The sequence below is a fragment of the Aethalodelphis obliquidens genome, unplaced genomic scaffold (assembly GCF_003676395.1).
Source record: "Aethalodelphis obliquidens isolate GAN/ISIS:26980383/991018 unplaced genomic scaffold, ASM367639v1 scaffold39, whole genome shotgun sequence".
Lineage (NCBI taxonomy): Eukaryota > Metazoa > Chordata > Mammalia > Artiodactyla > Delphinidae > Aethalodelphis > Aethalodelphis obliquidens.
In genome coordinates, this window is record NW_020837983.1 from 17,240,828 (window position 1) to 17,268,542 (window position 27,715).

Consider the following 27,715-nt stretch of genomic DNA (forward strand, 5'->3'; position numbering starts at 1 on the left):
GCCACAATAAAGAATGAAATTCTGCCATTTACAACAACGTGGATGGACCTAGAGAGCACTATGTTTAGTGAAATAAGTCAGAGAAAGACGAATACTCTGTGTTATCACTTATATGTGGAATCTAAAAAATAAAACAAATGGGTGTGTATAACAAAACAGGAACAGAGTCACAGATATAGAAAACAAACTAGTTGTTACCAGTGGGGAGAAGGAAGGGGGGAGGAACGAGATAGGAGCAGGGGATTAAGAGATATAAACTACTATGTATAAAATAAATAAGCATCAAGGACATATTGTACAGCACAGGGAAATATATCTATTATTTTATAATAACTTTAAATGTAGTTTAATCTAGAAAAACATTGTACACCTGAAACTAACGTAATATTGTAAATTAACTATGCTTCAATTTAAAAAAAAGAAAAAAAAATAGGACACAAAAAAAGTGCTGAAATTTCCCTTAAGCTTTTAAATTCAAATTCACTTAAAGATTCTTTCATGTTATCTATAAATCTAGTAAATTTTATGTAAAACAAGAACAATAATTTTCAGGAAAATCTTTAATTAATGTATGGCCAACTAATGTAGAATGGACTAAATTACACTTAAGCCATTTAATTCATGGACTTAATTGATTTCCTTAAGCATTTTGAACTGCATTTAGATTAGTATATTTTATTTTCTTTTGAAGAACTTCAAGTGCTTGATCGGGCAGATACATACACAACACTACTAGGCAAATCCTCCTTAGCTTTTACACAACTATTTAGAGTTAATTACAAATTATTTTAAAATATTTCAATAGTCTTTTAAAATTTAAGCAAATTCTCTTAACAACTTTCAGCTTAAAATAACAAACAGCATCAAGTAATATTTTAAAGTCAGAATCACAGGGTTAATCTTTCAAATTTTTTAAATTTTCAAGTTTTCTTCCACACAACAAACTATATAATAGCATACACATATTATTCTGCGTTTAATACAAAATGAGTTAAACTGTGGGTTTGATTTCCTCACTCTCTGAATAATATAATTAGTAAGATGAACTCAAGAGCTATATATCAAACTCTAGACCCCTCAAAATGAGAATGATATTCTTTTAAAACAACAGTGAAACACTGATAAGAATTGACCATGTATTAAGCCACAAAGAAGTTCTACTAAATGGAATTAAACAGGCCATGTTATATAGTCAAAATATAATAAAATTCAAAATAAAGAACAAATAAAAGAAAACCATTAATTTAGAAACTTAAACTTACTTTCATAAATAATTATTGGAAAGAAAAATCAAAACTTTAATAAAATAATGCTTTTAATAATAATACTTGATACCAATACATAATCATTTGACAATATCCCTTGCTGACTTTCATTTTGCTGTTTTTTACCTCTTGATCAATCTTCTTCATTCATCAGTCACTTTAGTACCTGGCTCACTCTTTCCCTCTCTATCATTTACTCTTATCATCTTGGTGAACTTAACTCTATATAGATAATTCATCCAACACCCAGGCTTTCAGTTTCTTGACTTCCTGAATTGCAGGAATGGCTTCTTACACAGCTAATGAAAGAATATTTCTTTCAAATTTGCATTGGAAATGCAAGAATATCTTCATAGTATTATATGATTTATCCCATAATAAGAACTACATTAAGATATAGTTTAAATAGGTTTTATAAGGTTGCCTGACTCTATCATCTAATTATTCTGTTTTTAACACTGGCTGCTGAAATTACAAGCACTCCTTTAATGCAAAATATAATGAAATTAAATACTGAAATATAACAATCTAATGTATGAAAAGACTCAACGACCATTTTAAAACAAGTACATTAAAAACCCATATGCAACGATCTGACTTCTAGTATAAAAATAAAACTACTCCAAAATGCAAACTCCCCCAGCTTGCATGATCTCTATTATTCTGGATGCATAGTTTATATTATTACATAGTTACTGGCTGATTGATATAATTGCGTGTTAGTTGCACTCAATTACTTAGATGCCTCTAACAGTGTCTAAGAATAATGATAAAATATTGATAAAGACATATAAGATCATACCCACCCACAAGGAGATAATCATCTAACTGGAGAGAAAAAATTAGCAAAGATAAAGAGGTAAGAAAATAAATAACTGATTTATGGTATGACATTGACATGTATATAGTATATAGTATATATATGTATATGTATATGTATATAGTACATGGGGGTACTATATAGGTGTTCCAATAGCTGTACATTTCACCCACTAACCTATTGTGAATTATCCAAAAGAGGGATTATTTTGTCATACAAAAAAAAAAAAAAAAGATGGCTATAGATAGGCAGTGCAGGGCTGGTGCAGTAAACCCATGATATTACTAAAATCCCAGTCTACTCTCTTTATGTTCTGCCATCCTTAGCATTTCTTTTTTATTCCTTTGGTCATTTTATAAACACAAGATGACTTCTCCACCTGCAACTTAGAGTCCAGGTTCTAGGAAGAAGATGAAAGAGATAAAAATCATACAATTTTATCAATAGATGCAGAAAAAGCACTTGACAAAATTCAACATTCTTTCATGATAAGAATTCTCAACACCTGGGTATAAAAATAATGTAATAAAGGCCATCTGTAACAAGCACAGTTAACATCAGACTCAACAGTGAAAGGCTGAAAGCTTTTTCTCTAAGATCAGAAACAACACCAGGGTACCCCCTCTCATTGCTGCTATTCAACATGGTATTGGAAGTTTCAGACAGAGCAAGTAGGCAAGAAAAACAAAGTGGCATCTAAATCAGAGAGAAAGAGGTAAAAATTTCCCTGTTTGCATATGACATGATCTTATATGCAGAAAATCCTAAAGACTTTACCTTCCCCCCACAAAAAAATTATTAGAGAGAGTAGAAAAGTGGTAGCCAGGGGCTGGGACATAAAGAAAATAGGGAAGGGTTGGCAAAAGGCTATTAACTTTCAGCTATAAGAGGAATAAGGTCTGAGGATCTAATGTATAACATGATGACTAAGGTTGATAACACTATTGTATAATTGAAATTTGCTAGAAGAGTAGAACTTAAATATTCACACCAATAATGAGAAGAGGAAGAAGAAGAAAAAGAAGAAGAGGAAGAAGAAGAAGAAGAAGAGGAAGAAGAAGAAGAAGAAGGAGAAGGAGAAGGAGGAGGAAGAGGAGAAGGAGAAGAAGGAGGAGGAGGAGAAGGAGAAGGAGAAGAAGAAGAAGGGACTTGGTTCATGAAGACTTCACCTAGAAGTGAAGCTGCTGAACAAACATTGAGAAGGACCATCTCCTGCTTCAATCTGCTGCTGGATAGGAACTAATCAGAGAGAGAGAGGTGGAAGATGGAGAAGGGGGGCATCCAGGGCTTTCCTGATCACAAATCCCACCTCCACTCCAACACTCCTTACACTTTTCTTGCAAAAATAGTAATAGAAACAAGGAGGTGGTGGGGTTTCCAAAAACAAAAATTGTAACCTTCAACCATGTGGAGAAGGCAAAAATCACATTCACCGCAACTCTCAATTCAAAAGCAAAGTTGTACTGCACATAATCAGGTTGTTACTTAAGAGTGCTCTTAAAAGAACACATGGTGTGTGGCTGACAGGGTCTTGGTGCTCCAGCCGGGTGTCAGGCCTGTGCCTCTGAGGTGGGAAAGCTCAGTTCAGGACATTGGTCCGGCAGAAACCTCCCGGCTCCATGTAATATAAAACGGCGAAATTTCCCCAGAGACTTCCATCTCAACGCTAACACCCAGCTCCACTCAATGATGAGCAAGCTACAGTGCTAGACACCCTATGCCAAACAACTAGCAAGACGGGAACACAACCCCACCCATTAGCAGAGAGGCTACCTAAAATCAGAATAAGGTCATAGACACCCCAAAACACACCACCGGATGTGGTGCTGCACACCAACAAGACAAGATCCAGCCTCATCCACCAGAACACAGGCACCAGTCCCCTCCACCAGGAAGCCTACACAACCCACTAAACCAACCTTAGCCACTGGGGGCAGAAACAAAAACAACAGGAAAGACGAACCTGCAGCCGGTAAAAAGGAGACCCCAAATAAAGTAAGTTAAGCAAAATGAGATGACAGAGAGGGCTTCCCTGGTGGCGCAGTGGTTAAGAATCTGCCTGCCAATGCAGGGGACACGGGTTCGAGCCCTGGTCTGGGAAGATCCCACATGGCACGGAGCAACTAAGCCCGTGAGCCACAACTACTGAGCCTGTGCATCTGGAGCCTGTGCTCCACAATGGGAGAGGCCGTGACAGTGAGAGGCCCGCACACCGTGATGAAGAGTGGCCTCCACTCACCGCAACTGGAGAAAGCCCTCGCACAGAAACGAAGACCCAACACAGCCAAAAATAAATAAATAAATTTATTTTTTAAAAAAATGAGACGACAGAGAAACACACAGCAGATGAAGGAGCCAGATAAAAACCCACCAGACCAAACAAATGAAGAGGAAATAAGCAGTCTACCTAAAAAAGAATTCAAAGTAATGATACTAAAGATGATCCAAAATCTTGGAAATAGAATGGAGAAAATACAAGAAACGTTTAACAAGGACTAGAGGAACTAAAGAGCAAACAAACAATGATGAACAACACAATAAATGAAATTTAAAATTCCCTAGAAGGACTCAAGAGTAGAATAACTGAGACAGAAAAACGGGTAAGTGACCTGGAAGATAAAATAGTGGAAATAGGGGCTTCCCTGGTGGCGCAGTGGTTGAGAGTCCACCTGCCGATGCAGGGGACACAGGTTCGTGCCCCGGTCTGGGAAGGTCCCACATGCTGCAGAGTGGCTAGGCCCGTGAGCCATGGCCACTGAGCCTGCACGTCCGGAGCCTGTGCTCTGCAACGGGAGGGGCCACAACAGTGAGAGGCCCGCGTACCGCAAAAAAAAAAAAAAAAAAAAGAAAGAAAAATAGTGGAAATAACTACCACAGAGCAGAATAAAGAAAAAAGAATGAAAAGAATTGAGGACAGTCTCAGAGATCTCTGGGACAACATGAAGTACAACAAAATTCAAATTATAGGGGTCCCAGGGCTTCCCTGGTGTCGCAGTGGTTGAGAGTCCATCTGCCGGTGCAGGGGACACGGGTTCGTGCCCCAGTCCAGGAAGAACCCACATGCTGCAGAGCGGCTGGGCCCATGAGCCATGGCGACTGAGCCTGCACATCCAGAGCCTGTGCTCTGCAACGGGAGAGGCCAGGATACCACAAAAAAAAAGAAAAAAAAAAAAAATTAAAGGAGTCCCAGAAGAAGAAGAGAAATACAAAGGGACTGAGAAAATATTTAAAGAGTTTATAGTTGAAAACTTCCATAACATGGGAAAGGAAATAGTCAATCAAGTCCAGGAAGTGCAGAGAGTCCATACAGGATAAATCCAAGGAAAAACATGCCCAGACACACATTAATCAAACTATCAAAAATTAAATACAAAGAAAAAATATTAAAAGCAGCAAGGGAAATTCAACAAAAAATATACAAGGGAATCCCCATAAGGTTAACAGCTGATCTTTCAGCAGAAACTCTGCAAGCCAGAAGGGAGTGGCAGGACATATTTAAAGTGATGAAAGGGAAAAACCTACAACCAAGATTACTCTACCCAGCAAGCTTCTCATTCAGATTTGACAGAGAAATGAAAACCTTTACAGACAACGAAAAGCTAAGAGAATTCAGCACCACCAAACAAGCTTTACAACAAATGCTAAAGGAACTTCTCTAGGCAGGAAACACAAGAGAAGGAAAAGACCTACAATAACAAACCCAAAACAATTAAGAAAATGGTAATAGGAACATACATAAGCGATAACTACCTTAAATGTAATTGGATTAAATGCTCCAACCAAAAGACATAGACTGGCTGAATGGATACAAAAACAAGACCCGTATATATGCTGTCTACAAGAGACCCACTTCAGACTTAGGGACACATACAGACTGAAAGTGAGGGGATGGAAAAAGATATTCCATGCAAATGGAAATTAAAAGAAAGCTGGAGTAGCAATTCTCATATCAGACAAAATAGACTTTAAAATAAAGACTATTACAAGAGACAAAGAAGGAGACTACATAATTATGAAGGGATCAATCCAAGAAGATATAACAATTATAAATATTTATGCACCCAACAGAGGAGCACCTCAATACATAAGGCAAATGCTAACAGCCATAAAAGGGGAAATTGACAGTAACACAATAATAGTAGGAGACTTTAACACCCCACTTTCACGAATGGACAGCTCATCCAAACAGAAAATAAATAAGGAAACACAAGCTTTAAATGACACAGTAGACCAGATTGCCTTAATTGATATTTATAGGACATTCCATCCAAAAACAACAAAATACACTTTCTTCTCAACTGCTCATGGAACATTCTCCAGGATAGATCATATCTTAGGTCACAAATCAAACCTTGGTAAATTTAAGAAAATTGAAATTGTATCAAGTGTCTTTACCAACCACAACGCTATGAGACTAGATATCAATTACAGGAAAGAATCTGGAAAAAATACAAACCCATGGAGGCTAAACAATGCACTACTAAATAACCAAGAGATCACTAAAGAAATCAAAGAGGAAATTTAAAAATACCTAGAAACAAATGACAATGAAAACACGATGACCCAAAACTTATGGGATGCAGCAAAAGCAGGTTTAAGTGAGAAGTTTATAGCAATACCATCCTACCTCAAGAAACATCTCAAATAAACAACCTAACCGTACACCAAAAACAATTAGAGAAAGAAAACAAAACCCCCCCAAAATTAGCAGAAGGAAAGAAATCATAAAGATCAGATCAGAAATAAATGAAAAAGAAATGAAGGAAACAATAGCAAAGATCAATAAAACTAAAAGCTGGTCCTTTGAGAAGATAAACAAAATTGATAAACCATTAGTCATACTCATCAAGAAAAAAAAGGAGAAGACTCAAATCAACAGAATTAGAAATGAAAAAGGAGAAGTAACAACTGACACTGCAGAAATACCAAGGATCATGAGAGATTACTACAAGCAACTATATGTCAATAAAATGGACAGCCTGGAAGAAATGGACAAATCCTTCGTAAAGCACAACCTTCCAAGACTGAACAAGGAAGAAATAGAAAATATAAATAGACCAATCACAAGCACTGAAATTGAGACTGTGATTAAAATTCTTCCAACAAAAAAAAGCTCAGTACCAGATAGCTTCACAGGCAAATTCTACCAAACATTTAGAGAAGAGCTAACACCTACCCTTCTCAAACTCTTCAAAAATATAGCAGAGGGAGGAGCACTCCCAAACTCATTCTATGAGGCCAACATCACCCTGATACCAAAACCAGACAAAGATGTCACAGAGAAAGTAAATTACGGCCAATATCACTGATGAACATAGATGCAAAAATCCTCAACAAAATACTAGCAAACAGAATCCAACAGCACATTAAAAGGATCATACACCATGATCAAGTGGGGCTTATCCCAGAATGCAATGATTCTTCAGTGTATGCAAATCAATCAATGTGTTAAACCATATTAACAAATTGAAGGAGCAAAACTATATGATCACCTCAATAGATGCAGAAAAAGCTTTCAACAAAATTCAACACCGATTTATGATAAAAACCCTTCAGAAAGTAGGTATAGAGGGAAGTTACCTCCACATAATAAAGGCCATAAATGACACACCCACAGCCAACATCATTCTCAATGGTGAAAAACTGAAACCATTTCCTCTAAGATCTGTAACAAGACAAGGTTGTCCACTCTCACCACTATTATTCAACATAGTTTTGGAAGTTTTAGCCACAGCAATCAGAGAAGAAAAAGAAATAAAAGTAATCCAAATTGGAAAAGAAGTAAAGCTGTCACTGTTTGCAGATGACATGATACTATACATAGAGAATCCTAAAGATGCTACCAGAGAACTACTAGAGCTAATCAATGAATTTGGTAAAGTAGCAGGATACAAAATGAATGCACAGAAATCTCTGGCATTCCTATATACTAATGATGAAAAGTCTGAAAGCAAAATTAAGGAAACACTCCCATTTACCACTGCAACAAAAAGAATGAAATACCTAGGAATAAACCTACCTAAGGAGACAAAAGACCTGTATGCAGAAAATTATAAGACACTGATGAAAGAAATTAAAGATGATACCAACAGATGGAGAGATATACCACGTTCTTGGATTGGAAGAATCAACATTGCGAAAATGAGTATACTACCAAAGCAATGTAGAGATTCAATGCAATCCCTATCAAATTACTAATGGTATTTTTCACAGAACTGGAACAAAAAATTTCACAATTTGTATGGAAACACAAAAGACCCCGCATAGCCAAAGCAATCTTGAGAAAGAAAAACGGAGCTGGAGGAATCAGGCTCCTGGACTGCAGACTATACTACAAAGCTACAGTAATCAAGACAATATGGTACTGGCACAAAAACAGACATATAGATCAATGGAACAGGATAGAAAGCCCATAGATAAACGCACGCACATATGGTCACCTTATTTTTGATAGAGGAGGCAAGAATATACAATAGAGAAAAGATAGCCTCTGAAACAAGTGGTGCTGGGAAAACTGGACAGCTACATGTAAAAGAATGAAATTAGAACACTCCCTAACACCATACACAAAAATAAGCTCAAAATGGATTAAAGAACTAAATGTAAGGCCAGACACTATACAACTCTTAGAGGAAAACATAGGCAGAACACTCTATTAAATAAATCACAGCAAGATCCTTTTTGACCCACCTCGTAGAGAAATTGAAATAAGAACAAAAATAAACATATGGGACCTAATGAAACTTAAAAGCTTTCGCACAGCAAAGGGAAACATAAACAAGACCAAAAGACAACCCTCAGAATGGGAGAAACTATTTGCAAATGAAGCAACTGACAAAGGATTAATCTCCAAAATATACAAGCAGCTCATTTAGCTCAATATCAAAAAAAACAAATAACCCAATCCAAAAATGGGCAGAAAACCTAAATAGACATTTCTCCAAAGAATATATACAGATTGCCAACAAACACACGAAAGGATGCTCAACATCACTAATCATTAGAGAAATGCAAATCAAAACTACAGTGAGGTACCACCTCACACCGGTCAGAATGGCCATCATCAAAAAATCTAGAAACAATAAATGCTGGAAAGGGTGTGAAGGAAAGGGAACTATCTTGCACTGTTGGTGGGAATGTAAATTGATACAGCCACTATGGAAAACAGTATGGAGGTTCCTTAAAAAACTAAAAATAGAAGTATCATATGACCCAGCAATCCCACTACTGGGCATATACCCTGAGAAAACCATAATTCAGAAAGAGTCTTGTACCAAAATATTCATTGCAGCTCTATTTACAATAGTCAGGACATGGAAGCAACCTAAGTGTCCATTGACCGATGAATGGATAAAGAAGATGTGGCACATATATACAATGGAATATTTTTCAGCCATAAAAAGAAACGAAATTGAGGTATTTGTAGTGAGGTGGATGGACCTAGAGTCTGTCATACAGAGTGAAGTAAGTCAGGAAGGGAAAAACAAATACTGTATGCTAATGCATATATATGGAATTAAAAAAAAAAATGTTCTGAAGAACCTAAGGGCAGGACAGGAATAAAGACACAGATGTAGAGAATGGACTTGAGGACACAGGGAGGGGGAAGGGCAAGCTGGGATGAAGTGAGAGAGTGGCATGGACATATATACACTACCAAATGTAAAATAGATAGCTATTGGGAAGCAGCTGCATCTCACAGGGAGATCATCTCGGTGCTTTGTGTCCACATAGAGGGGTGGGATAGGGAGGGTTGGAGGGAGACACAAGAGGGAGGAGATATGGGGATATATGTATATGTATAGCTGATTCACTTTGTTATACAGCAGAAACTAACACACCATTGTAAAGCAATTATACTCTAATAAAGATGTTTAAAAAAAAGAAGAAGAAGAAGAGGAAGAAGAAGGAGAAGAGGAAGAATGAGATAAATATGTGAGGTGATTGTGTGTTTAACTAGATTGGAGGAATCCTTTCACAATGCATATATATATTGAATCACCACAATGTACACTTTAAATATCTTATAATTTTATTTGTCAATTATACCTCAATAAAGCTGAAAAACACTGTTAAAACTAATAAATAATTTCAGTAAAGTTGCAGGATACAAAATCATGCAGGTTTCTATACACTGACATTGAACTATCTGAAAAGAAATTTTTTTAAAAATTCCATTTATAATAAGCATCAAAAACAATAAAATAGAAATAAATTTAACCAAGGAGGTGAAAGATCTGTATACCGAAAACTATAAAACACTGATGAAAGAAATTGAAGAAGAAACAAATAAATGGAAAGATTTTTTCATGTTTATGGCACAAAAAAGCCATTAATACTGTTAAAAAGTCCATGCTGCCCCAATCCATCTATAGATTCAATGCAATCTCTCTCAAAATTCCAATAGCATTTTCCTAAAATTTGTGTGGAAAAGACCCTAAATAGCCAAAGCAATCTTGAGGAAAAAAGAACAAAGCTGCAGGCATTACATTTCCTGATTTCAAACTATACTATAAAGCTATAGTAACCAAAGCAGTATGGTCCTGGCATAAAAACAGACACATAGCACAATGAAACAGAATGAAGACCCCAGAAATAAACCCATTCATATACAGTCAACTAATATTTGAAAAAGGAGCCAAGAATATTCAATGGGGGAAAAATAGTTTCTTCAATAAATGATGCTAGGAAAACTGGATATTCACATGCAAAGTAATGAAATTGGACCCCTATCTTATATCACTCACAGAAATTAACTCAAAATAGACTAAAGACCTAAATGTAAGACTGAAACCATAAAATTCCTAGAATAAAACATAGGGAAAACCTCCTTCACATCAATCTTGGTAATGATTTGTTTGATATGACACCAAAAGCAGAAGCAACAAAAGGAAAAATAAACAAGTGGGACTACACTAAACTAAAAATTTTCTGCATAGCAAAAAAAAACAATCAACAAAATGAAAGGGCAACCTGTGGAATGAAAGAAAATATCACAAACCATATAGCTAAGGGGTTATTATTCAAAATATAGAAGGAACTTATACAACTCAATAGCAAAAACACCAAATAATTTGATTAAAAAGTGTGCAAAGGACCTGCACAGACATTTTTCCAAGGAAGACATAAAGATGGCAATAGAAAGGTGCTAAACATCACTAATCATCAGGAAAATGCAAATCAAAACCACAATGAGATATCACCTCACACATGTCAGAATGGTTAGTATCAAAAGACAAGAGATAACGAGTGCTGGCAAGGATGTGGAGAAAAGGAAAGACTGGAACACTATTGATAGAAATGTAAATTGGTACAATCACTATGGAAAACAGTATAAAGGCTCCTCAAACAATTAAAAATAGAACTACCATATGATACAGCAATCTCACGCCTAAGTATAAACCAAAGGAAATGAAATCACTATCTGGAAGAGATACTGCACTCCATACACGTTGCAGCATTATTCACGATATCCAAGACATGAAAACAACCTAAGTAGCCATCAACAGATGAATGCATAAAGAAAATGTGGGGGTGGGATGGGGAGGGTGGGAGGGAGGGAGACGCAACAGGGAAGACATATGGGAACATATGTTTATGTATGACTGATTCACTTTGTTATAAAGCAGAAACTAACACACCATTGTAAAGCAATTATACCCCAATAAAGATGTTAAAAAAAAAAAAAAAAAAAAAAAGAAAATGTGGTGTATATAAACAATGGAATACTATTCAGCCATGAGAAAGGAGGAAATCTTACCATTTGCAACAATATAGATGAAACTTGAGGGCATTATGCTAAGTAAACCAAGTCAGAGAAAGACATACCAGTATCACATATATGGAATCTAAAAAAGCCGAACTCATAGAAACAGAGAGTCAATTGCTGATTGCCAGGGACTGGAGGGTTGAACAAAAGAGATGTTAGTCAAAGAAATAAACTTCTATTTATAAAACGAATCAGTTATGGAGATTTTATGTACAGCATGATGATTACAGTTGACTATGTTGTATACTTGAAAGCTGCTAAGAGAGTAGAACTTAATTGTTCTCACCACAAAAATAAAAAACATGGTAACTATGTGAGGTGAAGGACATGTTAAGTAACCTTATGGTGGTAATCATTTATATGTATATGTACACCTTACTCACAAAATGTTACATGTCCATTGTATCTCAATAAAGCTAGAAAAAAATAAAAGAAGCCTCAAGAGGAAAAGGAGATGCCATATCTATACTGGGAAAACAATTCATAGAAATTCATTTCTGTCTCACTAGCCAGAGTATTATCACTCCTTGCTTCAAAAGAGCTGCCCAGAACAAAATTGGGACTCTATAAAAGAAAAAGCAAAGGAGAGTTGTTGTAAGTAGATGACCATTTGTTTCTGCAACACTGAGAGTCGAAAGAAGGGAGAAAGTTCTTGGAAATGGTTTCATGGAGGAAGTGAAACAAGAGCTTGATCTGGAAAGGTGGCAGGATCTGGATATCCCAAAGAAGACAGAAGGAGTTTGCTCCAGTGGCATCAACAGCATGACCAGAAGTGGAAGTCAGATTTGAATGATTAGCCTGACATATTCAGAGAACAGATTAAGGGAAGAATATGGCTGGGAACAATGAGAGAACAATGAATAGGTGGAGTGAGTTCAAGTGGTGGATATCTTTTTTTTTTTTTTTTTTTTTGCGGTACGCGGGCCTCTCACTGTTGTGGCCTCTCCTGTTGCGGAGCACAGGCTCTGGACACGCAGGCTCAGCGGCCATGGCTCACGGGCCCAGCTGCTCCGCGGCATGTGGGATCTTCCCGGACTGGGGCACGAACCCGTGTCCCCTGCATCGGCAGGTGGACTCTCAACCACTGTGCCACCAGGGAAGCCCAAGTGGTGGATATCTTTGACAGGAAGACTTTGGACTTGATGTGGAGCATATTAAGGATCTACCAAAATTTTGAAGCAAGAGGAAGAATGTGTTTAATAGTTTAAGAAAACTTTTTTTCTTTGTAGAATGTGGTACAGATTAAAGTGGAAAGAGATTGGATCTATTTGCTTATGAAGTCACTGAAAAACATTCAAGTGCTTTCACTGCATCAGTTATGGTTGTTGCCCAACTGAAGGTCTTAGAGTTACCTTAACACAAGTGTTTCCTGACTAATGGTTCACAAACTGGCAATCATCCATGACATGCTCTCTAATCCTCCCAGAAAATGTTCTATTCATTCTGGAGACTTCACTAACAGTCATTATCAGAACAATATTGTCACTATATTTTTCAACATATAAGACATTCTCTACCTTGGAATTGTGGCAACGGAGCTTTTGAGAAGGAAATATAAGTCGTGATTTTTTTAAAAGCAGGCCATTTTTATTTTGGTCAACATGTTTAAAGTTAAGTGTTGATAGCATCCATGTGTGGAGAAGTGTGTGAAGACTAATTTTTATGCCAGTGTCCTTTCAAACACTGCATTGAAACCCAAGTTTAATGGCCTGCCTAACTCACTCTCCATTCCTCCCCCATCCCTTCACTCTCCATCCCTTGGGCAACTCATATTTCTACAGCGGGCTGGTACTTAGCCCCACCCCCAGCTTGAGGACCAATCTTCCTTCCTCCTTTTAGAGGGCAAATTCTGGAACTATAATCAAGTAGCTCAATGACTCAGCAACCTAGCATGAAGTCAGCCTTGCTTCTGGATATGGTTAACCTTTGAATCCCTTTCTGGTGATTTGGTCCTCATTGTGTTTTTCCTTATTGAACACCCTGTTGTGATTGCCTGACCTGATGCCCATTCCTCTAGAGCTAAGGTCCTGCCTGGGTCCCATTGATCCTCCTGAAGACCAGTGTCCTAACCCTGAGTCCCAATGCCCTCCCCGCTCTTTGCCAAACCTTCCTGATGCTGCTTCTCCTCTTGTTGACATTTCTAGCTATTGCTAGTTACCAAATCCCCAGCAGCTCAACTGCCAGTCCTTATTTCCTCATATTTCCTATGGTTTAGAGTTGACTGGTCTCCTGTGTCAAGTCAGCTGAACATCTGACTACAACCCTGATTCAGATTAGTCCTTTATTTGTGTAAAGGTTCACATCTCAGAGCCAGTCTTTCAGCTTTTTGTCTGTGGAAGGATTTTTCCCTAAAATATTAATACTTTTTTCTTCTTTATGTTTTTCCCTTCCCCAACCATTCCAAGCAAGTAGCCAGGCCCTTAGTATCTCCTTGATGCAGAGAATTTTCCTAAGAAAGCAGAAGCCACTTGAAGAAGATGACTTTTTTTGTCTTTTGGGAAAACTTACTGAAGAGCTTATCTTAAATAACCTAAATGGGTAGAACTGAGAAATGTGTATTCTACAGAAATAAGAGGAATGAGGACCCAGGCCCATCTCAGGGGAGTACTCCTGAGAGTTGGCAAGGCCTCAGAGGTTTGTCTGTATGAATTACCAAGAAACCTAGGCCCAGGAACCCCCAGTGCCTAAGTTTCCCACCCCCCACATATGGTACAGATGGGGCACAGCTGCAGAAAATGAAAGGACCATTCCAGGTTCGATTAAGGTGTCTCAATAGTAGCAGTGTGGACTTGTGATGGGAGGAGAAGCAACAAGAATGAGACTGATCATCCCTCCAGCCTACTGTGATATGGGTTCAGAAAGGGATTCAGCTTGATTTTTAAGTAACCCTAGATAACATAACTATAAATAAGGCACAAACAGTACCTTCAAGGAATTTCAAGATAAACATGGAAAATAAGACAAGGTCATTATATATGTACATATATCTTGGGGTATATATATATATATATATATATGTATTATATATCATAATATGTAATATAACATAACAATATAATATAACATAATATCTGTGCCATCAAAGATATAAAAAAATTTACCTCTGATTGGAAGATTCAGAAACATCCTTCATAGACCTAAAGAGATTGGTAAAATTTGTATAAGCAAAACCTCTCAAGCTAGAAAGAACAAAAAATGTAAAGCATCATTCAGTAGGAAGTCCATTTGGCTGAAACTAACAATGCCTAAAGTGTCAGGGGAGGAGATAAAGTTAGAGATGAAACCAGATATGGTGACACTCTGTTCTGCTGACACAGAGAACAGAATATGCAAAGTGATCAGAAGATCTGTGTTAAACATGGGAGAATAATTCCAGACAGTAGAGCCATCCTGCACTATGTCAAGAATTAGTGGGGATATAAACACAATCTAGTGATCTCTTATCTCACTTATAACAAATGGTAGAACCAATCAACATCAAATAAGATTGGCAACAGCTAAATTATGAGGTCTTCAATCTGACCTGGGAAAGTTAGACTTATTAAAAACAGGAATCAAAAGGAAGTTCAAAAATTACAAATAGAATAAGCTATAATTGGTAGACTGTAAATGGACAAAAAACTAACCAAGGAATCAAATTTCACTGCAAAGTTTTCACAAGAAAAAAGCTCTCAGTAAAAATAGTAAAATAAGTTAATAAAATAAGAATGAAAATGGAAATATTAGAAATGTTTAACTGTACTCTGTAGAAAATTGATCAAGGAATCAAACTGATTTGGTACAATTCACTCTGGAAAAATAGTTTCTCAACAAAAATATATATTGCCTGTGGAATGATTCTGACGAAATTCTCTACACCAACACCATTGTGTGAGAATGGAAGCACCATAGGGGTAGGGACTTTGTTTTATTCACTGCTGAATCATCAGCACTTAACCCAATAAGGTCTCAGATTTCCATTTCCATTTTATTTCATTCAGCCTACTCAGCAATTATCTATTGAGTACTTACTGGGTTAGAAGTCTTTATTAGGTGTCCTGAATAGAGCTATGAACAGGAGAGACATTGTCCTTGACCTCAGAGCTCTTACAGGGTCTCAGGTTCTTACCAGGAAATCTTCCAAGCATGCTTTGCTGTCTAGTGAAGACCACCGGCAATCTGAGTCCATTTTACGTTCCTCTAGGCCTCAACGTATTAAAGCAGAAGCCATCTTCTTTAGCCTCAAGCATCATGACAAGCAATGTGGAGCAAGGTCTCATAGATTTTGTCTTTTCCAGATTCTTCTCTCTCTTTTTTTTAGTTGACGTATAGTTGATGTACAACACTATATGTTACAAGTGTACAGTATAGTGATTAACAATTTTTAAAGGTTATACTCCTCTTATAGTTATTATAAAATATTGGTTATATTCCCTGTGTAGTCAATGTATCCTTGTAGCTTATTTATACATAATAGTTTGTACCTCTTAATCCCCTATCCTTATATCGCCCCTCCCCTGCCCTCTCCCACTGGTAACCACTAGGTTTTTCCCTACATCTGTGAGTCTGTTTCTTTTTTGTTATATTCATTAGTTTGCTGTATTTTTTAGATTCCACATATAAGTGATATCACACAGTAAACTGGCAGCATTTTAATCTCTTTTTTTCCTCTCTATGGAAGTATTTAGGTACAACTGTGTATCAAATTATTCTGACCCCCAACTTAGTAAAAGGTTGAAAAATGACACTCTACCACAAATAAATTACAATTCAGGAGTTAAGTCTAACTCCACTAAGAATGTACATAATTACCTCACACATTCAGAAATTATGATCCCAACTGCTTATAACTTTGTATTTTGTCATTTAAAAGCAATTGGATTATTTTCAGATAATCAACAAGGACCTATTATATAGCACAGGGAACTCTAATAACCTATATGGGAAAAGAATCTGAAAAAGAATAGATACATGTATACGTATAACTAAATCACTTTGCTGTACACCTGAAACTAACACAACATTTTAAATCAACCATACTCCAATATAAAATTAAAATTTTTAAATAAATCATTTTTAAAAGTAAAAAAATTAATTAATGTGGTATATCCACACAACAGAATATTATTCAGCCATACAAAGGAGTAAAGTACTGATACTGGCTAAGACATTGTTCAGATGAACCTTGAAAACCTTATGCGAAGTGAAAGAAGTCACAAGAAAGACCACATATTAGATGATTCCACTTATATGAAATGTCCAGAAGAGGCAAATCCATACAGACAAATCCATAGAATAGTGGTTGCCTAGGGCTGGGGGCTGGAGGGAATGAAGAGTAACTGCTACCAGGTACATAGTTTCTATTTAGGGGGATGAAAATGCTACAAACTTAGATTATGGTGATAGTAGCGACTCTATAAGTAAATTAAATCCACTGAATTGTATAGTTAAACAGTAAATTTTATGGACTGTAAATTATATATCAATAAAGTGGTTTTTAAAAATCACACACACGAAAAAGAGCAATTGGATTATTGTCATAATTAAAATCAAGGTAATCCTTGTTTCATCTCCTTGTATATTTATCAAAAGTGTCCTTTCCTCCATATCTACCAAAATACAGTTTCTGAATTGAGAAATGATTTTAAAAAAAAAACAAAAAACTTTCCTTTCAAACTTTGGCGCAGTTACAAAAAGAAACCTATCCTGTGGCCATTGCTGACAAGTGCTTAACTACATGATTGTCTCACAAAAGAGAAAATGTCATTGGATGTGAGTTGCTCTTCGAACCCAAAGTACAAACAGATTTAAGTTCTACTAAAAATACTCCCCAAGCATGTTTGCAAAGAGAAAAGTCCTCCTCTGTGTGAACATATTGAGCATATTTGAATTTCCCAAGCCAGGACTGTAAAGGATTTTGGTGGTGGAGAAAGCAAAGGAGGTTAGGACACCAGCTTTGTCTTCCTTCCTACTATGGACTACCATTCTCTTCCTCACTCTCTACCAGCCTGTTGCCCCCATTTCCACCATTGCCCACTCTTTCCTAAATCCCAGCTCACCCGTTCAACACACATTCGTGGAGCACCTATATCACTAAGGATGTTTGAATTGAAGGCAAAACACACTTATTCCTCTTCTGAGCCCCTTGGTCAAGGGCATCTTGGCGTTATGTGTGGGAGAGAATGAGGAGATAGAGACGTGCTGCAGAGTTCTGGGGAGGACCTGTGAGACAGCCTCGAACCTCTGAGTCTGCCCATCGTGTGCATTAGGGTAGTACGTAAAGGTCCACAGGAACAGCAAAGCAATTTAACAAACCATCCCTTCTCCGTTCTCCTTAATAAGTGCCCACATCACAGTGCTTGAAAGACCAGAATATGCCCTTTATTAATCTTATTACCAAGACTCGGGTCCTTGAGAGCAAGACCTAAATCCCACCCCAGTTCTGACACAATAGAATTCTCAGAAGCAAAAATTTCACAGGGAAAGAGCAATAAATCAAGACCGAGCTCCTCCCGGATTCTTCTCCAGCAAATGCATTTTCCAGGCAAATAGGAACAAGCGGCAAAAAACAAGCAGCTCAGGTTTCCCTATGATGCGATTACTACCTTGGGGGATGGGGAGGAGGGTGGATGGAGAGAAAATCTGACCCTACCTTGGATTTATAAAAAAAAAAAAAAAAAGCTGGCATTCTGGCAGTCCATCTACAAGTGCTTTCAGAATGCCAAGTGCACGGTAGAACGCAGCCAGAAACAGAGACCTCCGGTGCCTTGTGATAAGCCACTGTTTCACTCGCTCCGCTTTTCAGTAGTGTCAGGTGAACGGAGCCTTGAACTGCAACCTTAGACCGAAGAGAACAGTGGCTGCAAGGCAACCAAACACCCAGCTCCACCGCGGTGCCGAAGTGCTAAGCTCGGGAGTGGGGGGCGGGGGGGGAGGCCCCGCTTTCTTTTCTTTAAAGAAAGGGCTTGCTACCTTGCCCTTGTTCTTAACCTTTCCTTTTCTGCTGTGTACTCCAGGCAGGTTTATCAGTCAGTGGACCAAGTTGGACCAGCTCACACCACACCTTTGCCTGGGCAACTGCACCTTCAGGGGTCTCCAAGGGTGAAGAGCTTGACTTCTACCTCATCTGTCTTCCCTTTATACTTCGCAGAGTGTCAGGAGTACCAGCTTGAGAGTCCGACAAACTGGACTTGGACTTCGGCTGGATGTTCTTGGGCACCATACTTCACCTCTCTGAATTTCAGTCTCTTCACCTGTAAAATGAGGATTATTATACTTGCCCTCCAGTGACAAGGGTTTGGGATTAATAGTACACAAAATACTTGCAGTCTGGTCTAGCACACACAAATTGAACAGCAGGTATTGAATGCAGGTATGCACGAAACAGGTGTGAAAAAACATGGATTTTGTTTTACCTGGAAGGTACCTTAAATGCCCCTTTGTTCATTTGTTCCTCCCACTCACCTGTCAGGATTTAACACAAACCTCTCTGCCTCTAGAAAAATCCTGCCCAACTTCATAGAGTTCAGTGCTTTTTGCTCCATGTTTCCAAAGCAAATTGTTTGAGCGTATACACAGCAGCAATTCCTGCACTGTTGAATGTGGTCATTTCCTTGTCTGTCAGCCCCGTCCTGCCATACCCTGAACACTTGGAAGGCAAAGAGGAGATTGTTCAGTGTAAGGGTTACAAGCACAGCCTCTGGGGTCAAACTGCCTGAGACTAAGCCCCATTTTCTTTTTGCCAGTTAACTGTATGCCTCAGCATTCTCCCTGAGTGACAATAATAGTACTTACCTCCCAAGGTTCTTAAAAGAGTGCCCAGCATCATAGAAGTGTTAGCTTTTATTACTATTCTCCTCTGGGTCTCTGGAGCCTGGGAGACAGCTGGTACTTGGTGTATGGGGGTTGGAGGAACCACTGCAAATTACAAAGAGAGTGATCCATGCATTTCATTCAGGGTCAACACATCATACAGTGGTTCAAGAATGCCTAAATTGGTACCCAAAAGAATTGGAAGCAGGATTTTGAAGAGATATTTGCTTACTCATGCTCACCGCAGCACAATCCACAAACCCAAATTTGGATCCACCATCCAAAATGAAATGTCCATCGATGAATGAATGGATAAAGAAAATGTGGTATGTGTGTGTATATATATATATATATATATATATATATATATATGAAATATTATTCAGCCTTAAAAAAGAAGGAAATCCTGTCCAACGTTATGACATGGATGAAACTTGAAAACATTATGCTAAGTGAAATAAGCCAGTTGCAAAAGGACAAATATTGTAGGATTCCACTTATATGAGGTATCTAATATAATCAAACTCAGAGAAACAGAAAGTAGAATGCAGGGGAGGGGGAAATGGGGAGCTGCTGTTCAATCTTCACTAAAGATTCAGTGATGCAAGGTGAAAAAATTCTAGAGAGCTGCTGTACAACACTGTGTATATAGTTAACAGTACTGTACTGTACACTTAAAAATTAGAGGGTAATTTTTTTATGTTCTGTGTTTTTTACCACGATTTTTAAAATGCAGATTTAAAGCCAAAAAAAGAAGAAGAAATAAATTGGATGTGTCGGGTTCAGCATCACAAGCCTATTTCTGCCCAGCGCATCTCTGAGGTAAGTGCTGGTGTTCACGGGGCAGTCAAACCTGACCCTGAGACACGGTTCCCTCTTTATGACAAGTACACGTCTCCATGTCCGCACAAAGGTGTTTATCTTTGCTGAGCACCACTAATATCATTTGAGAGTCCTGAGCCCTTCAAGTGGCAAAACTGTACAGGTTGAAGGATGCCTGAAGTGTTAATGCTTTGGTCATGTTATTTCTGCCATATATCAAAACTTAACTTAATGATAACATGTTTCTTTAGGCAGATGAAATCTCAAGCTATATATCTGGTGATAAAGAAAAAAAAATCTGAAACCAAAAGCAACTAGACACATGATAAATGCATTTAGAATTAACCCTGGCTTATTCTTTGGTTTAAAAATGTACTTTTTACTTAATAAACTGTGCAGGAACAACCAAAAAAAAGTGTTAGTGTTTTACTTTCTCTCTAGCCAAATAGTTTGCTTTCTAACAAGTCTTCTGCTAGATAGCCTGCTTTGTTTTTCTTCATAGCACTTATCTCCACCAGCATCATATAATATAGTCATTAGGTTATTGGTCTATCGCCTCCTAGTAAAATATAATTTCATGAGAGCATAAACTTGGTTTTATTCACTACTATATTCCCAGCTTCTGGAAGAGTTCCTATCACACAGCAGATATTCAATAAATATTTGTTGAGTGAATGAATGAATTAATAAGTTCCTTGTTAAGGGAGGGACAAGAAGAAAGTAGATTGTCCTTAGCTTAGCCACCAAAGTTAAGGTGCTTAAGTTGAACAGGAAATTGTCCTTGGAAGGATAGAATCACTTCATCTCATTGCATTTCATTGTTTTACCCCCTCTGGTGAGGGGATGCAGACCTAAGTTCCACTCTGCAACACAGTAAATATTAATTTAGTTATGATTCTTTAACTAGATATGTCCAGGACACACTAAACTTTATAGACTTTTGTCAGCTAGATAATTCCAGAAATTGAACTTAGTGACAAGAATTCGTTAGACATAAGAGATGGAAAAGAGCAAATCCCTCAGGTAGGGCCAAGAAGACAGATATAATTATATTCTGAGCCATTTCAATAAACTCTCGGATAAAATCACTTGAAAATGGGTTCAGAAGCGAAGAAAGGGAGATGTCTGAAACACACAGTATTACCCACGTATTCGTTTAATCAGCCTTCAAAGACTGAGTCCTCACGCGGAGTTAAAAGTCTTCCTCTACTTCTTTTTCAAAGCCAACCAAATTCTCTACCAAAAACATCTGCTAGATTTGTAAGGCTTAGAATCCTGGCATTGCAGAGTCTCTCTTTAAGTATCCTGAGGCCCTCTTTTCATGCCACTTAAGAGGATGAACCACCTTTTCCCTATTCTGACCTGTGGGGAGACCCTGTGTCGACAACCGTCCAAGGGGTCCTGTTCATTCTGAAGCTCAGTTCCTTTGAGCCAACATTTCCATCTGTAGCATCTAATGCCATCCCTCCTATGACCCCACAGAAGATTATTTTTACATGCTTCATTTAGGTTTTCTCATGAAATACTAGATCAGAGTCCTTTCCAGAATGATAACTGGAGAGACTATCAAAGCTTCGGAGAAAGAAGATACCAATGGCATTTTTTCTCTTTTTCTTTGAAACAATCCCATGGAGGAGGCTTGGGAGAACTTCAGTTGGGCTTATGAACCTCTTCCATCATCAAACGGCAGCCCAAACTGTCAGTAGCTGACTTTGCACAGCAGTTTGAAAACCAGAAACCAGAATAACTGCCAATAAGAAGCTACTGACAGAAAGATTTTTCCCTGTTGTGTAACCCAGTCTCCCTTCCACCTTCCCTCCCAGAGATCATTCCGTGGGGAGGGATCATTTCCCTTCTCCTGCCTCTAGCAAGTGCCCCATGAACGCATCTGCAGTTTATAAGTCTCCTCAGTCAGATTGGATATGGCAGGAAAAGACTTTGGAGGGATCAGAGCAGGAGATGAGATCTGAGACTTGGGTTCTGTCCCAACCTCACTCCTTACCAGGGTGGCTCAAGGAGAGCTCAGAGTCCCAGGACTATCTCAAAGAGTAAACACATATATACAAGTAAAACCCAGATTAAAGCAACATCAGTTGCAGTATTCAAAGAGGAAAAGGAGTCAAGAAAGGCCAGCAGGAAGCTGCCAGCAGATGTGAGTGAAAAAAGGAAAAAGATTTTGTCTCAGGGGTAGCAGTGGACAGACCCATTGAAGAGCGGTTTATACATGACTTTAATGTTAATGATAATGATGATAGAATAACAACAGCTACCATTTATTAAGCACCTGTGATGCCCCACTGTGGCAAGTTCTTTCCATACATTAACTGGTTCAGGCACAATGTAATGTGTGCAACTGCCTTTAATTCCATCTCTCAGATGCGGGTCCCAAGGCTTAGAGAAATTAATAACTTGAGTATGATCATTCAGTTGCAGAGAAGAGTTAGGATTTCAGCACAGGTCCATCTGACTCCCACGCAGCTCTCCTAGCCCCTTAGCAGGGCTGCTGTCCTGAGAGCTTTGGAATGAACTCTAGTTGGAGTATTCAAGTTCTGACTCATGCCCTCTTCTACCAGCTCCCTGACAATCCAGCATGCGTGCGGAAAAGGAGGGTGAACCAGGGAAGCGATTCCTGCTTTATTCCTCTTCTAGGGGCTGCTCTCTGCTCGGATTCCTAGAGATGGTGTAGATTGACCCCGAGATGGAATGACAGGGAGCAACAAGAAGTCCACAGGGGGTCATTTTGCCATGTCACACCCCTGCACAATATATCTGCCCCAAGACTCCTGGGCCCGTGGGGTGCCCACCTGGACTTGGTCTTGGTTGCCTCTATTTTCCTGTCTGAAAGCTCAATTTGTTGGTTATTCTTCTGTTTCTAAAAACACTTTAGCTCAGCTCAGCTTTTGCTGACTCTTCACACTCCTTCCCATGAACATTGTTTCCCTCCGCTGCCAACATGGAGAGCAGTGGAACGGGAATGCCAAGGGGAAGCCAGGGAGCCCCAGGGCAAATCTTCCTTGGCAGCTGGCTTTTTGATATGGCAAGGACAGGCCAGGGTTCCAAAGAACACAAATATTCCCATTTTTCTTTTTGGCAGAATTAATGGATAAGTGCTTTAAAAAAGACGGGAATATGATGGAGGGAGGCTGGAAAGAAAGGGGTAAAGAGAAGAGACTTTTGACTAGATAAGAGGCCTGCATTGGAGCTCATCTTCTAGGCTGCAAAGATGACGTCTACTTTACACTCACTCAGAAAAGAGTCTTATCTCCTATGTTCTCAGCAATTGTCAGAGCTCCACACATTTTGGTTTTCTGTGGTGGGAACAAAAACATTTTCTTCCCCAAAGCTAACTATGATAATAATGATGATGATAGCTATCCTGTGCTAAACAGGATAAACATTGTGCTAAACATTTTACGAGATGATGATTAATGATAATGAAGACTCACAACTTCATAGTTAATCACATAACAGGCAATGTTCTAACTGATTTATATACATATTAACTCATATACTAAGACATGAGTTAACATATTAATTCTTACAGCAAAAGTTTGAGATAAATACTATTATTTTCCCAGTTTACAGATGAGGAAACTGAAGAACAGAGTGTGACTTGCTCAAGGTCATGACCCTGAAAGGTAGGTATTTATTCCCCAGGAAACCAAGGTTCAGAGGGGTTTAATAACCTGCTCAAGGTCGCATACAGTGAGATAATGGTGAAACTGAGTTTCAAACCAAATCTTCTAGACTCCAAAGCATATGCTATTAGCCACCACGCTTGATTAACTCTCTAATACTCTCTATAGATATATGTACAGACACACATATACACATACATGTGTATATATGTAAAATACATACACATCCACGCAACCTAGCAAACCAGAGGCTTGATGGGGTCAAATAGCCATCTTGTGTTTCTCTCCAAGAATTTGGGACTGTTAGGCTCTAAAACAGTGTTTCTTAGTGCCTCTAAAAATGTCACATCTTGCTATATACACAAAAGGACTATATTTGGAAGTGACTTGAAATACATGGAGAAGGCCACTGGAGGCCCTTTCAGGCCTTGTCCTGCCACCTGTGAGCTGAAAGGATCAGTATTTTGGAACACTGAAATCCACCCTGTTTAGGAAGTTCTGCCTTAGAGAAACGTTCCAGGCATGTAAGCAGGAAGCGAACTGAGAACCTACTCCATCTCACCTCTTCCGTTTCCCTGGTTCTGCACATGCTCTGAATTTGTTTCTCCAGGAATAAAAAGAAATGTGCTGAATAAAGTCAATTTCACCACTAAAAACAAATAAATAGGCCCCACCACCTGAAAAATCCCAGTTAAAACTTCCCTTTTTCTTTCTTCTTCCTCCAGGAAAACAGAACAATAGTAGTTTAAATGGAAGCATCAGGAAGCCCAGAGCAAACTGTGAACACCATTTACCCAGAAGACTGCTGAGCTGCAGATTTCACTTTTTCCCCTGAATGAACAGCAGGCACTGTCTTTACTGCCTTGCAATTCCCATCATCAAAACCTGATGGCTGGATGAGCAGCACAGGTGTGTGAGTGTGCTGGGTCCCTTCTGAGCCAAAGTGCTGTGAGCTGCACCAGTTGGGGCTTTTTTTTTTTTCTGCCAGAACAGAATAAACATTGGTACCCATATCATTGGGGCAGGAATGCCGTGGCAGAAGGACACACTGTGTGACTGGCAGCCAGTCCTCTCTGGCTTTCAGTTTTATGTTTCTCAAATTCTAATTGATTTGCAACCTCACCAGGAGGAGTTCTACTTCATTTCTCTGTTACATAAAGCTGGATGGCCCTAGGGCACATGGGCTGTGGAGTTCTCTGGAGCTCAGGCTTGGAGTGAGTGAGTCCATTCCCAAAGCTGACTCCATGCATGAGACAGAGAGAAGAGAGGAAGATAACTCTGAGCCTTTGCTTCTTTGCATTTTCCCCCTGGAAGCCACACAGTGATAGATGCTGGGTAAACCCTTTTGCTTCCAATGCCAGATGCAATGTACATGTGTTGTCAAACTAGGATTAGTTTGTTATTTCTCCTTTAAGTAGGTTAAGCTTTTTTAAGCAGGGGTAATTAAGATTATGACTAGACAACGAATGAAGAAATCACAGGGCTTAATGAGGGTATAGTAGCTACCCTCAAATGAAAAGGATAACAAGCTTGCTTTTATTGGTAGGAGAAAAGAATTTTTTTAAAAAAGGAGGGCTTCCCTGGTGGTGCCGTGGTTAAGAATCCACCTGCCAATGCAGGGGACATTGGTTCGAGCCCTGGTCCAGGAAGATCTCACATGCTGTGGAGCAACTAAGCCCGTGCGCCACAACTACTGAGCCTGCTCTCTAGAGCCTGCATGCCACAACTACTGAAGCCCACGTGCCTAGAGCCTGTGCTCCACAACAAGAAAAGCCACCGCAATGAGAAGCCCACGCATCGCAACGAAGAGTAGCCCCCGCTCGCTGCAACTAGAGAAAGCTCACGTGCAGCAACGAAGACCCAACACAGCCAAAAATAATAAAAAATAAATTTAAAAATTTAAAAAAGGAAAGATGGCAATAAAAGATGCACAGATACACAGCTCCATCCGCAATCCTCTAGTAGCATTGGGAGCAGATTTGACCACTAAGGTAACTGGTCTGTCCCTTTTGTAATTCATTTTTAAGAACAGTTCCCTCCCCCACTTCTTCCACTACTTGTTGGCTTCTTCAATTATCTGTGGTTACTAATTTCAAAATACTTTCAAAGATAAAGGTCGTGATGTTGGCACAAATACTTCTGATCACAGGTTCTGGATATCTGCTCAAAGACCTCAGTAGAAAACAGAAAGGCATAAAGGAAGAAAGAGAAGCAGTCAGAAAGGGGGTGCAAACTCTTTCTCTCAGTTGACTCTATCCATTAACTGTTTCTCCAATCTGTCCTTCACTCCCAGCACTCCTTGCCAGCGCTGTCCACAACTCTCACTGTCTCGCTTCTGAAGAAATACAAGAGACTCCGGACCTCTTTGCTTCTAACTGCTCGTCCCTCCAATCCATCCTCCACACAACAGCCAGATTGATGGCTCTAAAAGGCCAGCTTTGGGATTCCCTGGTGGCGCAGTGGTTGAGAGTCCGCCTGCCGATGCAGGGGACACGGGTTCGTGCCCCGGTCCGGGAAGATCCCACATGCCGCGGAGCGGCTGGGCCCGTGAGCCACGGCCGTTGAGGCTGCGCGTCCGGAGCCTGTGCTCCGCAACGGGAGAGGCCACAGCAGTGAGAGGCCCGCGTACCACCAAAAAAATAAATAAATAAAAAGAAAAGGCCAGCTTGTTCACGCCACTCCCCTGTTTAAATTTCTTTCTGGGGCACAGAAATTCCACCTTGAGGAGCATCTCCTGTAAGTAATACTTGCATGTTTTCAAAGACAAGAATATTCAAATCAGCATTGTGTATTGACTGGCAACATATTTAATATCTATCATTAGTGGATGGGTTAAATAAACCATGGTTCAACCACATAATTGTAAAACACGGAGCTGTGGAAAAGAATGAGATAGATCTAAATGTGCCAAATACGGAATGATCTCAAGATACAAATCAAGGTCTGTATGGTATGCTCCTGTGTGTGCAAAAATGGGTGAAGAAAGGACATGTTTACACATAAACGATTTCCACAAAGATACACAAGAAGTGGTTGCTTCCCAGGAGGGAGGCCGTGGAAATGAAGATCTAGGGTGCCAAAGATTCTTTTTATTATGCGCTCTTTGTAGATTTTAAAATCACATGTAGATATCACATTTGTAATTAGAAACACTAATTTAAAAAGCAAAAACAAAACCCTCCATGTAGTAAAAGCACTTCATCAGCATCTAACAAAGGCACTTCATCGCCTGGCCCCAGCCTACCTTTGAGTCCTCCTCTGTTGACTCAGGTCACGCCACACCATTTGCCACTGCCTGACCCGCTCCTGCTATCCAAGAGTATTGCAAACATATGCACACAGCTGGTTCTCCTCATTTTCATATGGAAGATAATAGCAGTGCCCATTACATAGAGGTTTTTGAGAATTAAATGAGATAAAACACAAGTGCTCATAACAGTATCTAGCAAGTAATAAGTTTTCCATAAATGTTAGTTGCTATTATTTTATCCTAAAGCAGTCCTTCTCTTTAGAAAGGCTTTTGCTCCATCCTATGCCTGGTGAAAGGTTACTTATACTCTACAGTCTAGCTCAAATGTCGTCCTCTCCACATTCTTCATAGCCTCCAAAC

At 39.0% G+C, this 27,715-nt stretch overlaps 1 long non-coding RNA gene across 3 annotated transcripts in view; it reads right to left on the reverse strand.

The window, feature by feature from the left end:
* Nucleotides 1-689: 689 nt before the first annotated feature.
* Nucleotides 690-27,715, reverse strand: part of LOC113633434 (uncharacterized) — a 36,156-nt gene continuing 9,130 nt past the window's right edge. Inside the window, exons 3-7 of one of the 3 annotated variants that reach the window (XR_003438200.1) lie at nucleotides 19,628-19,750; nucleotides 18,955-19,481; nucleotides 15,963-16,178; nucleotides 14,956-14,991; nucleotides 690-2,485 (exon numbers count right to left, since the gene is read on the reverse strand). This is a non-coding gene — a long non-coding RNA (uncharacterized LOC113633434). Of the gene's footprint in view, nucleotides 2,486-14,955; nucleotides 14,992-15,865; nucleotides 16,179-18,954; nucleotides 19,751-27,715 lie in introns of all 3 variants that reach the window. The other 2 variants (XR_003438199.1, XR_003438201.1) reach the window with 2 other exon arrangements.